This window comes from Emydura macquarii, unplaced genomic scaffold, assembly GCF_026122565.2.
Source record: "Emydura macquarii macquarii isolate MOO-44397 ecotype Brisbane River unplaced genomic scaffold, CSIRO-AGI_Emac_v2 contig_3220, whole genome shotgun sequence".
In the NCBI taxonomy this organism is placed as follows: domain Eukaryota; kingdom Metazoa; phylum Chordata; order Testudines; family Chelidae; genus Emydura; species Emydura macquarii.
In genome coordinates, this window is record NW_027133357.1 from 11,243,768 (window position 1) to 11,256,729 (window position 12,962).

Consider the following 12,962-nt stretch of genomic DNA (forward strand, 5'->3'; position numbering starts at 1 on the left):
ACAATGCCGAGAAAAGCCTAGAAAATGAATTTTTTGGGGGGTGCTCTGAAATCAAAAATAGGTTTGGTTCTGTGACAAGGAAAGTCCCATGCTGTTGTTTGCTTCCTCTGGTGTTGAAGGAAACAGGACTTTGTACGTACTCTGTAAATAAACAAGATTCCACCAACGGTACCAGACTCTATCATCAATTTCTCCTCCCACTTGAAACAACCTACAAAACCCCCAATTTTGACTAGTTGCCCAGGTCAAAAGAGATAACAGTATTGACTCAAAACCAAGGTCGCTAAAGCTTTACACTAGAAAAGAGAGACTCAGCAGTCGTACTCCCAATCATTTTCTATTTGGACATGATCACACCAGTGACTGTTAGTTTCTTAAATACCTCTGGCATCTTTTCCTCTCAACTTGTTCACATTGGTCTGATCTATACCACGAACAGACGAAGTATTTCCGATCACCTGAGTGAATGTGGCTGTAGGCTGCACGCTCAGTAGAAGTTTCCAATATGGATTTAGGTTTGTTATTATCGAGGAAATTATGTGATATCTCAAGTGGCAGCCTTAAATTTTCACTTTAAAATTGTAATCGGAATTCAGGGTTACTGAATGGTGCCAGGTTAACAGCCTGACAGACCAAAGTTCTCTCCTGGGGGGTAGCAGCACAGTATACAGTGGATGCAGCACAGGACTGGGAGTCATGGTTCTTGGGCTCTTTTCTGAGCTCTGATGTTGTGCAGGAACAGCCGTATCTCCAGTATTTCCTAACTTTTGAGTGTTTGACTTTGCAACCAAAATCCCTTTGGAAAGGAGAAGTCTAGAACACTACCTTCATTATCTATTTTATATTTTAAATGAGAATTTGGGCTTCACGTCTGCACACTGTGCTGTGTGAACATAATCCTGCACTCCTATGGAGCCCCAGTGCAATCGGTGGGGATTTGTGAAGGCGTGAGACACTGGCCACATACAACAGTTTACAGGAACAGAGCCTGGGATTGTAAGCTCTATGGGGACCTGGCCTCTCTTAGTCATCGGTCAAGCATCTAGCCCATTTGGTTGCTATAAAATACCACTGTCTTCATTCTTCATGAGAATGTTTATATTCATTTAGTGGAGAGTCAGTTAAAAATGGAAAAAGTAGTAAAGATTTTTGGGGCAAATCCTGCAGTCTTTAAACAAGGACTAGATGTAAACAGTCATTATAGTGCTTACAGCCAACTCTTGCTTAATTTAAGTATTGAGAAACAATTGCAGCGATTGGCCTATTGTTTGGGATCAGCAATTAAATGAGACAGCAGGTGGGTGAGTTAAGGGCCTGCTTCACCCTAGGAAGGATACCAAGAGCCTAGGGAAAATACACAGGTATTCAGCTTATTTGCCAGCTACCACTCATTCCCCTGTCTTCTCCCATGGGCTCATTACTGGTGTAAACTGACTGTTGAATTCCCCAGAAACCAAATGGAAAGTAGTCATTGAAATAAATAAATGTTTTCAAATAACTGTATGATGGGGTGTTCACCCCACACAAGGCCAGGAGAGGTTAAGGTGGCTAAATGAGCCAATTAACTGCCCAGGCTGCACCTGGAGAAGAAGACAGGACACAGGGATTTAGGCTCACCGGGGCAGGAAGAAGTGGGGTCTATATAAGCCAGGACACAAGGAAGGGAGGGGGTTTGCAGATATCTCTAGAGTAATGGGGAGTGTGTCACGGAGCAGAGGCAAATAGGCTGTAGTTCCTTTCTGAGAGAAGGGTCAGAGACAGGCAAGGCTCAGAGGGAAAGCAGTGAGGTATGGGGTAGGTCAAACTTTCTCTGCTGACATGTGGGCCATTGAGGCAGGCTCTGGTGTAGAGGATGGGCCTAGATCACCCTGCTAGTTAATGGGGCAGTAACATCAACTGGGCAGTGAGCAGTCAAACTGCAGGCCTGCTGATAAGGGGGATGGGGGGATTATTGACCAGGGGCCTGGTGACTGAAAGGGCCCAGGTGGATGGAAGCATAGATATGTATCCTACTCTCCTCCACACCTTCCCCTAAAGTGAACTTCCATCTTCCACTTGTGCTCTCTGCCCTTCCCCTGAGCTGAGCTTACTTATTATGTGTCATGCAGGTTCCTAGGCAGCAGGGGAGGTGGTATCTGCTACTCAGCTTCCTGGGTTCATCAGTGATCTCCCTGGGGCGTCCAAGGGAGCTGTGAAGCTGAGTAGCACATACCGTCTCCTCAGCCACCTGGCAACCTGCATGGCACGAAATAAATAAGTAAAAACTTCTGGCTGAAGCTCACTCGGACCCCAGTCATCCCTTTCTAGGGGGGTCATTGACTGTTCTGGGGCCTGGAATTGCTGTTGGTGGGCCTGGTCAAGACAGAGTTTGTAATTCCAGAAAGAGGGAACACACATGGTTACCAGGTCAGAAGGCAGAATCATGAAGAGGAGGCTGGGGTTCCTGGAGGAAGAAGAGTCTGCAGGGTGAGAGGATGATGAAAAAGACATGGCCAGAGGAGGGTGCAACGCCTGGCCAGAACTAATCCCTGAGATGGGTAGGAGGAGGCATCATTAGTGGTGAGTTCATCCTGTGACAAGCTGTCACAGTCCTAGCTAGATCCATCTTTTCCTGTCCCCTGAGTAAACCCTAGAGTCCAACCATTCTCCATTTAGGTCTCTAGGTTACACCCTTTTGGTGGCCAACGGTGTTCATCAGTAAGCCCAACAGGCTTAGGAACTGCAAGAGTTTCCCTTTGGGTGCCTGTGGATGGTCCAAGTTTGCAGTGATGTGGAAGCAGCTTCTTCAAGGTACAATTTATTGGGAAAAAAGTTGATGGCACTTGCTTCACCACAGGAAGGATAATGAGATTCTGGGGAAAATGCATCAGCATTCAGATTGCTTGCTAATACTAGTCATATCTCTCTTCTCCCAGGAGCTCAGGACTGGCATAAGCCCAGGGTTGAATTCCCCAGAAACAAGGATGTTTGTTTGTGTTCAATACCTTGGTGACCACTCCTTTCCACTTAACTGATCCAGTCTAATGGTAACTCCAGACTCTTTGTATAGCCGTGTATAATCAAAGTGAATGTGCAAAAGACTTATTGAAGTTGTGCTGCTAGATGCCTTCCTTATGAAACTAAGCATGACCATTTCAACTTGCTTTATTCCAACCACCCCTTCCAGTGATTCCTGGGCTTTCATAGCTACGAAATGAAAAGGAACTTGCTCTGAGGCAGACAGCCAGAGGATTAACCTTTGTAACCCAAACAAACATTTGCACCTTTGAGAGGAGATAGCAGAGCAGAACAGTGGTGAGAGCTGCAGGAAGGCAGCAGCAGAGGTGGGGCAGGCTGTTGCACTAAGCATTGCAGCTCCCTGAGCAGGGATGACCAATGACCCTGACCCCAACGCAGCCCCCGCCCCCTGCCAGGACAGCACGTGGCTACCCAGCAATGACACAAGCCCGCCCCATTCCCTAGCCACGCCCCCTTAGCGCTCAGACTCCGCCTCTTCCCCGCAGGGCCCCGCCCCCCAGCGGTGGAGGGAGGCTCCAGCTGGCGGCGCGGCTCCCGCCCGCAGACTGTCCGCAGCCTTCGCTCTGAGCCATGCTCTCGGGTCTCCTCTGCCCGCCCGGCGCCGGGGGGCTCCTGGCGCTGCTGCTGCTGCTGCCCGTGCAGGGGGCTCGCGGTGAGTGGCGGCGGGGTTCGCCTCTCCCGCTGCTCTCGGGATCGGGGGCGCCTCGGGCTATCTCCGCCCCCGCCCCACCAACCCAACCCGAGCCGCTCGTGATTTGCAGCGGCAGGGATGTGCCCGGCTCTGGCCGGTTCCGATCCTCCGCCTGCAGCTCGCGCGAGCTCGGGGGTAACCGGGACCGTGTCGCTGCTGAGCAGCGTGCATGAGCTGAGCGGGGTGTGCTCGGCACAGGACGCTCGTGCCGCGTTGCACCAGCGCCCCGGCTCTGCTCGGGACAATGCATCGCCCCCGCGGTCCCCCGCACTCCCGGATTCGGGGCGCTGTGTTGTGCCGGCGGACGGGCCCGCTGACAGCTAACCCCGCTGCGTCTCTGTCTGTCTGGCTAGGCAGCTGTGGCGCTCCTCCAAGGTTCAGCTTTGCTGTGCTAAGCAAGGAAACGAGGACTGTCAATTACCCTACGGGGCGCACACTGCGTTACTCCTGTCTCCCGGGATACACTTTGGGCCCTGGAAAGTCTGCTTCCCTCACCTGTCTTAGCAATTCAACGTGGTCAGGAAATCCTGAGTTTTGTGTAGCTGAATTGTCTTTGTTTCTTTCGTGTCTCTGTTGATCTACCAGCCATCCCAAAACAAGGGAGTCCCAAGCCTGTAACCGCTGACTTGCAGAAACACTTTTAAATACCTTCTGACCAGTTCTTTGTTACATTAATAGTTGGTTTTGTTTTTAATGACATGTTTAATTAAAATACCAAACACTTGTCTATCTTGGCAGATTGCTTTAAGGGCATCTGAAATCACAACTTCCAGTAATTTTTATTTTCTGAGCTGAATCTCTCAACTAGGATTAAGAGGATAGATTTTCCACCTTTCTTAACCCTTTTAATGCCATGTGCTGAATACCTGCCTTTCTAGTGCATCAGTGTCTTATCTAGACAGTAGATATCGACTTCAGAGTAGTGCACTTCTTGTCTACCAGAGACCCTGCTGTCCACACGAAGTTCCGATGAACACTGGCAGTGACATTACTGGAATTTGGCACTTTACCTATGCTGGTCAGCTTTAAAGGGAGGTATAAAATAGGAAATGTAAACATTATCCCTTGTTAATTGCCCTAATCTTGTTTCTTACCATGTCACATCTTGTAAGTATATTTCAGTGTCTGTATAGAACACTGGACAGCTACAACTTGCTGCAGTTAAATTCATCCTGTTCATGGTATTTCCCATTCTTGTTTAGGGAGCATGGCAAATTCTGCAACAAAGTGAAAGACCTTGGTGTGTCTTTTTTTGAAAAATTGAAGTCACTCTATCCCTAATGCCTATGTGAGGAGGAAATTATTGTTCTTAAGACTAGTTGTTATCTTATTCAACTAATGAATATAGAATTGAGTCGTATTACAAACACTGTACTGAAAGTCAGAGTAGTGAAAAACAGTATGTAGTAACTATAAACTATAGTATAGTCCATGCAAAAAACCCCAAATATAATGTAGTGTTAGAGAAAAACTAGTCCAGATATATGCAGTTGAAGCTGATGAACCTTAAGTCTGCCCTTTTGTGCATATTAAATTATGGCTTTGTGTGTGTGTGCGCACGCATGTGTGTGTAAATAGAAAATATCTGAAGCCTTTAGCCACATGCGTAAGTCCCATGAAGTCATTAGGCCTTAAGCGTGTGCAGAAGTGTTTTGCAAAATCAGATCCTTAATAAACAGGTCGCAATTTTTGTGCCTTCCTTGGATCGAGAGAAGTTTTCCCAGTTTGTCCTACATTCTAACTCTCTTTGTGTGGATACAACAATTCTGTTTTGAGCTCCATGTAGAGATTGTGACTGTTCATCCTTTGTAGGTATAATCTTCTATTACCAGAGAAAGCATCATAAATAATTTTCAGAATATTCTTGTAAGGAGCAAGGAGAATCTCTATCATTGAGCATAATTGAGCAATATGCAATTTATCTAACATCAGCATTCCTGTGTTTCAGTAAAACTGATAATAGGACATTTCTTTACAAAATGCATAATTAATCCATAGAAGTCAGCGTCATGAGACTGAGGTTAAGAGCTGGGTAGCGTTCAAAGAAGGCTCAGACACAGACTCTTGTCCTGTAAACACTTGTAACTGTTTTTAACTTCACTTGTAAACAATCCCATATAAATCAATGGGTCTACCCATGTGAATATAGTTATGCATGTGAGTGTTTTCAGTATCTGGGCCTTAATATGGACAACATGAATATATGCACTTAATTTCAAAACTACAAGCCATTGAAATTATCCTGCTTTAGGATATCAGGCAACCATTTACTGTGTGGAGTTAGCAGGAATCTCCCCCTTCCATCTTGCTTCCTGTGGGCATAATATTGCATAATTATCCCTAATGTAGTTTTTGCAGTTTCTCTGTAGCTTCTGGTACTGGCCACTGTCAGACAGGATGGGCTTGATCTGCAGTGGCATTCGCTGTGTTAGATGGTGTGATTTGGTGTTATCCCCTTTTCTTTTTTCCATTAAGATAATGTGAAGTAACACTAATAGTCTCCTTCTCTTCTAGGAAGATCATGTCCACGACTAAGAATACCAAATGGCAGAGTTGATGTAACTGATTTCCGATCTGGTGTAAAAGCAAACTTCTCCTGTGATAAAGGGTGAGTGGCAAGTTGCCTAGTTTAACAATTAACAGAACTATTAACTGCTCATGAGGTCTAGAAAACTGAGGTTAGAAAGCCTGACTGAACTTCAAGAACATACATAAGTCTGGTGCTATAAATCTGTAGCCAAGGCAGGGCGAGGCCCTTGTTAAGAATTATGCCTGCCATTTTCAAAGCAAGTTGGCCACCCAGCTATGGTTATAATTCAGTGGGAGATGGGCACTTAACTTGCTCAGATGCTTTTGAAAATCATAGCCTAGAACCCTCATGGGTCTTCCCAACAGGTGCTGGATCATGAGTCATGAGTGAAAGTCCCATCTGAGGAATAAAGTGGCACTCACTGATCAGTCTGCCTTGTTCCAGTCCTAGTGTCTTGAATACGTGCTTGGATTGTGTGGCAGAACATTGCCCATAAAAGGCAGCGCCAGATGGAGCAGGAAGTGGTCTGCTTATACAGCAGCAAATATTTGTCTGTCCCTTCATTCTAGAAGTCAATAGTTACCCAAGGTAGTGAGTGTCAAGGTGAGTTGTTGGGGGGGCGGGGAGGAGTTATTATTTGTATGGATTATGTTGCAAGCCTTGGGAAATCATAAATGGTTGTCCACAGAGCAGGTGCTTTTTGGAGTTTTGAGATAACTGAATGCATTGCATTGCGTGGGCACCCAAAAACACCATGCTAGTGCAGGTGGGACCCATGGCTTCTCTCAGGACAGGTTGTCTTTGGGTCTGGTTTTTATTTTGCAAACGCTGGTTGGGGCGACAGGTAATGAGAGCTGCTTAAGCTGAGTCACTGACAACTGGGGTGACACAACTGGGCATTCAGAGAAGAGGTGTCTAGTACTTCTGCAGATAAAAGCATAGCAATTCTGAGGTGTAGCATGGTGGTAGCTCACATCTGAAACACACTCCTACATGTTAGAAATGTAAGAGGCACAGCCTCCTACCCAGCCAGTCTGAACCCTTTTCCCTGGTGAAAGCACTGAACAGATCAGTCAGCTCTATAACAAGTTGCCTGGGTATTTGAGTTCTATAACAGGGATGGTTGCAGTGCTCTGGCGCTGGCTGGAGATGTAAGGAGTGCAAATATCTCTTATTTAGAAGGATCATTTGTTCCCTTTGCAGTGAACTAACAAGCATTTCTTAGCAGCTGACTAGTGTAGACCAGAAGTGAGGGCTTCTCTTGCCAACAGTTGTGCAAGTTTATACTCACCGGTTTGTAGCTCTAGATAGCCTTTAATTCGTGTTCCTTGGTCCTATGGTGTACAAGGTGTTGTATAGCAGGGATGACCCTGGTCAATAGTTTGTCTTCACCTACTGGCAGAAAGAAACCATGTTCCATCTTTCTGGACTGTTAATTGTTTGCTTATGTGAGTAACAAACTTAAACCTTTTTTCTTCAGGTACAGATTAATTGGTACAACTTCTGCCCAATGTGTGATTATGGAATATAGAGTTAATTGGGATAAGGAGGTTCCACTTTGCCAAGGTAAGCTAATTTTGATAGCTTTAAGGACAGTTCACGTCTAGAGATGATGCAGTGTGACTGGTGCTACAGAGGAGTCAGTCTGTTCTTACTTTGGCATTTAATCCAAATGACATTAAAACTTGAGTGTGTTTGTTTGGCTCGGGAGAAGAATGAAATCATGCTGTGGCTGGTCATGGTGTTTGGATGACTCCTCCAGAATCAGTGCTTAAAAACCAAGTTCCCTTCACGTTGTTCTCCTGGCACCGTTTAATATGCATTATCCAGCAGGCCTCGTGGCACCTCTTTGCTATTAAATCTGTGTAATCCCTGCTGTTCACTAAGTAAAAGATGTGATCAAAGACTTCATGAAGTCTTGACCGTTCCCAAACCTGACTGCCCACTTAAAATCCGAGGCTCTTTAGGAGTGAATCACAATTAATTTCCCTCTATGGGTTTAGTCTGTCAATCATCCTGCTGATGTAGCAGCATCTGATTCTAGACTGGACAATAAATGTCCTAGCTTAGTTTTCTGCTGGTGGAACAACACTACCTCTAGAGATGCTAGGCAAGAGGTTCTGGCTCCCTGAGACTAATGTTGGGAAGGGATACGCTCTGTTAAGGTCATCTTCCAGAGTTGGTATTTCATGGGGCATCCTGCGTGAGCAATGGGCGTATTGGTTTGGGTCAAGCCTTAAAGCAGAAAACCTGCAGAATTTGAAAAAGGTATTTCCTCAAATGTTATAACAAAGCAATACTCAGTACACTTATGAATGACTAAATAGCTTTGGGGGGGGGATCTGCGACAGCTCTTCATTCCTTAATGAAAGCTCTTCAGTTCCCTTTCAGCTGAAACTTAAATTTTCATGGTGACATTCTTTTCTTCAGCTATTCCTTGTCTTCCACCTCCTGATATCGCTAATGGATCACACAACGGTCTGAGTCAAGTTGAGTTTTCCTTCGGCTCAGCAGTAACTTACAAATGTGAACCGGGCTTGTCTCTTATTGGGGAAGCCTCCATTCATTGTACAACGAAAGATAATGTCAGAGGAGAGTGGAGTGGGTCTGCTCCTGAATGCAAAGGTTAGTATTGTCTGGTTTTTATCATGCTCTTAATCTACTATCTCTGCTCAGGAGAAACTATTTTGATTGCTAAGCAAACCCTTTAAACCTGGGGAAATTCAGTGTTTAGATCCCTTAAATACAGAACTTGAAAACGAGTTACTGTTGGAAACCCAATCTCTAAAGAATGTCTGACACTTAGTAAATTATTCCTGGAAACAATTTTGCCTCTTGTACATCCTATGTTTTGTCTCCCTTCAGTGTTCTAAGACTGCAGTTAATTCTCAGTCACAAACAGTTGATTTGAGGTGGAGATAAGATTTTGCTTTTGTTTTAAGAGTTGATGCCAGTATGCTATTGATGAAGTGTTAAAGGGAGGGAGGAGAGAGACCTACAAACAAGATTGTTTGGAAACCGTGTTTTTCAGAACTCTGGGAGGGCTCCTCGGCAGTGAAGGCTCATGCTTTTGTGAGTTCATTTCACAGCTGTAAAATTGGGGAGCAGCGGGGAATAAAGTTTAATGTACAATGCTCTCTTTGGTGACTGCTAATCCATTGGTCTAACAATGCATTTTAGACTTGGTATCCAAGCAGTTCCAGCATCTTGGTCTTTTTCTTGATGGGCATCATTGGGCAGATCATTCACCTCACTATTTAATATAAAGCCCCCCCAAAGTACCCTCCTTTCACCATATTCTGCCCAGCCCAGACAGGCTGTCCAAGGGCACCTGCTTGCTTTCTCTTCAGCGTTTTTAACAGGTGTAATGCTACAGTTATAAGTACCACACAGTTCTTCCTATGCAAGTCTATTTCATTGTGACGTATTACAGAGAGAACCTATTTAAATCAATAACCTACAAGCACACTAGTAAGCATCCCAGGTTTAACCCCAACTCTTAACTGGATTCTGGCAGGTGCAGCCCTTCATCTTCTTCCCCCCTCCACCCGAGGGGGATTCCTTGTGGTTATCAATTCATCACAGCTTTAGCTCAGAACAAGCACCTGATGCTTCCAACCCTTTCCAACAGATTGGGGCCCTCCATGGACAAGGGGTCCTATCCATTTGCTGAATCAGGAAGAAGGCTATGAGCCTGTTCAAAACCAAGATACTTAGACAAAGAAAGGGTTTTGGATATCTGTCCCTGGAGACTCCCGTTTGAACTGGTACATGCCCCTTATCCGTCTCCAGGTTTCTGGGTCCCAACCCGACTGTCCTGGCCTTGTCCCTCCAGGTATGGGGCGCCCTCTGCATGCGAGCTCAGTTTGTGAAACAGCCTGACTCCAAAAATCAGAAATAACCTACCAGTTTTCCTAACATCACTGCGAACCCAGTGCAGGAAGAAACGATGCGCTGCAACTGCCCATGGAGACACAAACTTAACCTCTCCCTAGAATTTTTTTTTTTGAAGGAAATCTGCTGTTCTGATGTGGCAATGTTTGAGTCGCCTGGAAAGCCAGTCGGCTGCTGTAAGTGCACGAGCTATGATTGTTCCCTGTCTGAGATGTGACATGAACCTGTCTGCTTGGAGACTGTGCCTGCTCTAGCATTTCAGTGGGGAAGGGGGTTCCTATAAAGTGCACATCAGGGAACTGGGACAAGCTGTGCAGGAGATGCGGCTACTCCACCGAGACCCTGCCCCACATCCTGTGTAGCTGCAAGCCCCACTCCAGAGCCTGGCAGCCGCGCCACAAGGCCATCCACGATTGCCTGGTCAGAGCCATCCCGGCACCCATAGAGAAGGTGATGGTGACCTCCGTTGTCCCTGGACCGGACAATCAGCTGCGACCGGACATCATCATCACTGACGAAGAGAAGAAGGTCATCGGGGTAGACATCATGGTCCCCTTCGAGAACAGGACCCCAGCATTCCGCGACGCCCAAGAAGAAATATGTCCCCCTGGATGGCGCCTTGAGAACAAAGGGCTACGAGGTACAAACGTACCTTGTCGGAGCCCTGGGTGCATGGGACCCCTGCCACAAGCCAGTACTGTGAGCGTGCGGAATTGGTTGGCGTTACGCTTGCTCGGACACCATCAGGTGGTCCAGAGATATCTGCACAGAATATATCACTGGGCATAGGCAGGAGGAATGAGCAGGAGCACAATGGAAAAGGATGGGTAAGACCTTTGTTTTGTGGATTGTATTTGCTGAAGGACTAGCTTTCCAGAACTTATTTAATGAGGAACAATCAACACTCATTGTTATACTTGGTTGCCATTAACCGACCTCAATATTTCTTTTGTATGAGTGGTGGACCCAAATGTTTGAATGCTAAAATCTCAGTTGTATCAGTAAATTGATAACCCTTAATCTGGGATATTGCAGATTATGTACTTTTGATATCGTATGACTTTCAAACCAAACTTTGTACCTTTTGGATAATCTATACATTATTCCCAGATATACAGAAACTCTTCCCATCAAAAACTGTGTTTGATCATTTTATAACATTAGCTTTAATAAAACTTTTAAATCTAGAAAAGCCCTGTGGGATCCTTCAAGATGACAGTCACTACAGGAGTGTAAAACACTCTGAAGGAGTAAATTCTGCTCTTCAGTCCACCAGTGTAAATCCAAGGTGACTCCATGGACTTCAGTGCACTTGTCCCTTGCTGCAGAGGAGACTGATTGTGCTATAAACTGAAGAGGTTATTAGAAAAGGCCACAAGTCCACACGAGAACAAAGGGCATGTTAATTGTCCCACCAAACGAACCAACAAAGTACCTGTGCTCTGCTGCCCCAGCTAGTGACACCTCCTTGAAATGCCAGTCATGTAAAGTATTGGATAGGATTTCAGTGTTTAACTCAATGCTTTTTGTTAGATCTTTGGTTTTGTAGAATGTGGGACTGGAATCTAATATCTCACTGTAGTATGTTGATCGGATTACCTGATAGTTACTCTGAGTTGAGTCCTCAAAGGTGCTGACCACCTGCTATTCCAATTCACTTCAACGTTGGCTCTGCACTCAATCCTGGATCCTTTTCCTATTGAGAGAAATTCACTGGCTAGCTGGTTTTACAGGCAGTTTTGGTTTATAAACAGCTGCAGTGAAATACATTCAAGACCCCTTGCCCATGGTTTATCTGTTCTCTTCCATTTCAAGCAATAAGCAGCATTCACAGTACATCTGCTCCTGTCACTGAACTGCCATCTCTTCTGCATTTTCCTTTCAGTTCAGTGTCCAAAGCCAGAGGTGCAAAATGGAAGAATGGTCAATGCATTGGATGAAAAAATGTGGTACAACGTGAACGAAACCATTCCTTTCGAATGCTCTCCTGGGTACCAGTGTTCAAGCCATTCCCACCTGTCTGCAACAGACAGTTTAAGTATTACTTGTTTAGCTGATGGCAGCTGGACGGCATTACCAAAGTGTGTAAGTATCGCTGTTCACTTGGGTTTCTTGATACATGCTGCCCGATTTCTAGTATAAAGAATAGTAATAGCCGCACTTGAATTCAAGTGTCTTTGCATCATTAAATCAATGTGGCCTTTGTGATCAGGTGCCATTGATACACCATAAGGTGAAAATACATCTTTCTCTGAAAATAGAACAAACCCCCTTCCCACAACACCCCTTTCTCCTATTTTAGAAAAAGTTTTCTTCTATAGCAGCTTCTCCATGCAAAAGAGTAAAATTGGTTGGGTAAAAATCACAGCAGGAAGAAAACTGGATTCCCTGTAATAAAACGCTGTCAGGTTTTCTAGGCAATTCTAGGGGTGGGTGTGGGTGTGACTAATGAGTGCGATATTGCCCGTGTGCTTCATCCTGTGTAAAAGGAGGCCTGATTCCTGCCCCGTGAGTTTATAAGTCGTGTGCCAAACCTCTAGGTTGCTCAAGCTCACCTGACTGGTGCTCAGCACAGTCAGCTCCTGTAGAATTCAGTAGGAGTTGAGGGGCACAGCACGCTCTGCCTCATGGCCTAACACATCTAACACAGTAGCTGATGGTTCAGACTCAAAGGATCAAGTGTACTTGGGAGGGTAAGTCCTTATCTCCTGCAGCATAAGCATGTTCCCTCTTTTTTACAGAAAAAACAAAGCGCTTCTGATGCATATGAGGTGGTTCCTGAGTGTAAAGAGTTTCTCAAGTGTGATGTGCCTCTGGAGCAAATGAAAA

At 45.4% G+C, this 12,962-nt stretch overlaps 2 long non-coding RNA genes across 2 annotated transcripts; both read left to right on the plus strand.

The window, feature by feature from the left end:
- The first annotated feature begins 1,678 nt into the window (after positions 1 to 1,678).
- LOC137142495 (uncharacterized) lies at positions 1,679 to 2,791 on the plus strand. Its single transcript, XR_010916946.1, has 3 exons — positions 1,679 to 1,794; positions 2,381 to 2,559; positions 2,656 to 2,791. It is a non-coding gene; the product is annotated as an uncharacterized lncRNA (long non-coding RNA).
- A 728-nt stretch (positions 2,792 to 3,519) lies between these two features.
- Positions 3,520 to 8,119, plus strand: LOC137142493 (uncharacterized). Its single transcript, XR_010916944.1, has 3 exons — positions 3,520 to 3,670; positions 6,224 to 6,317; positions 7,720 to 8,119. It is a non-coding gene; the product is annotated as an uncharacterized lncRNA (long non-coding RNA).
- Positions 8,120 to 12,962: the final 4,843 nt, after the last annotated feature.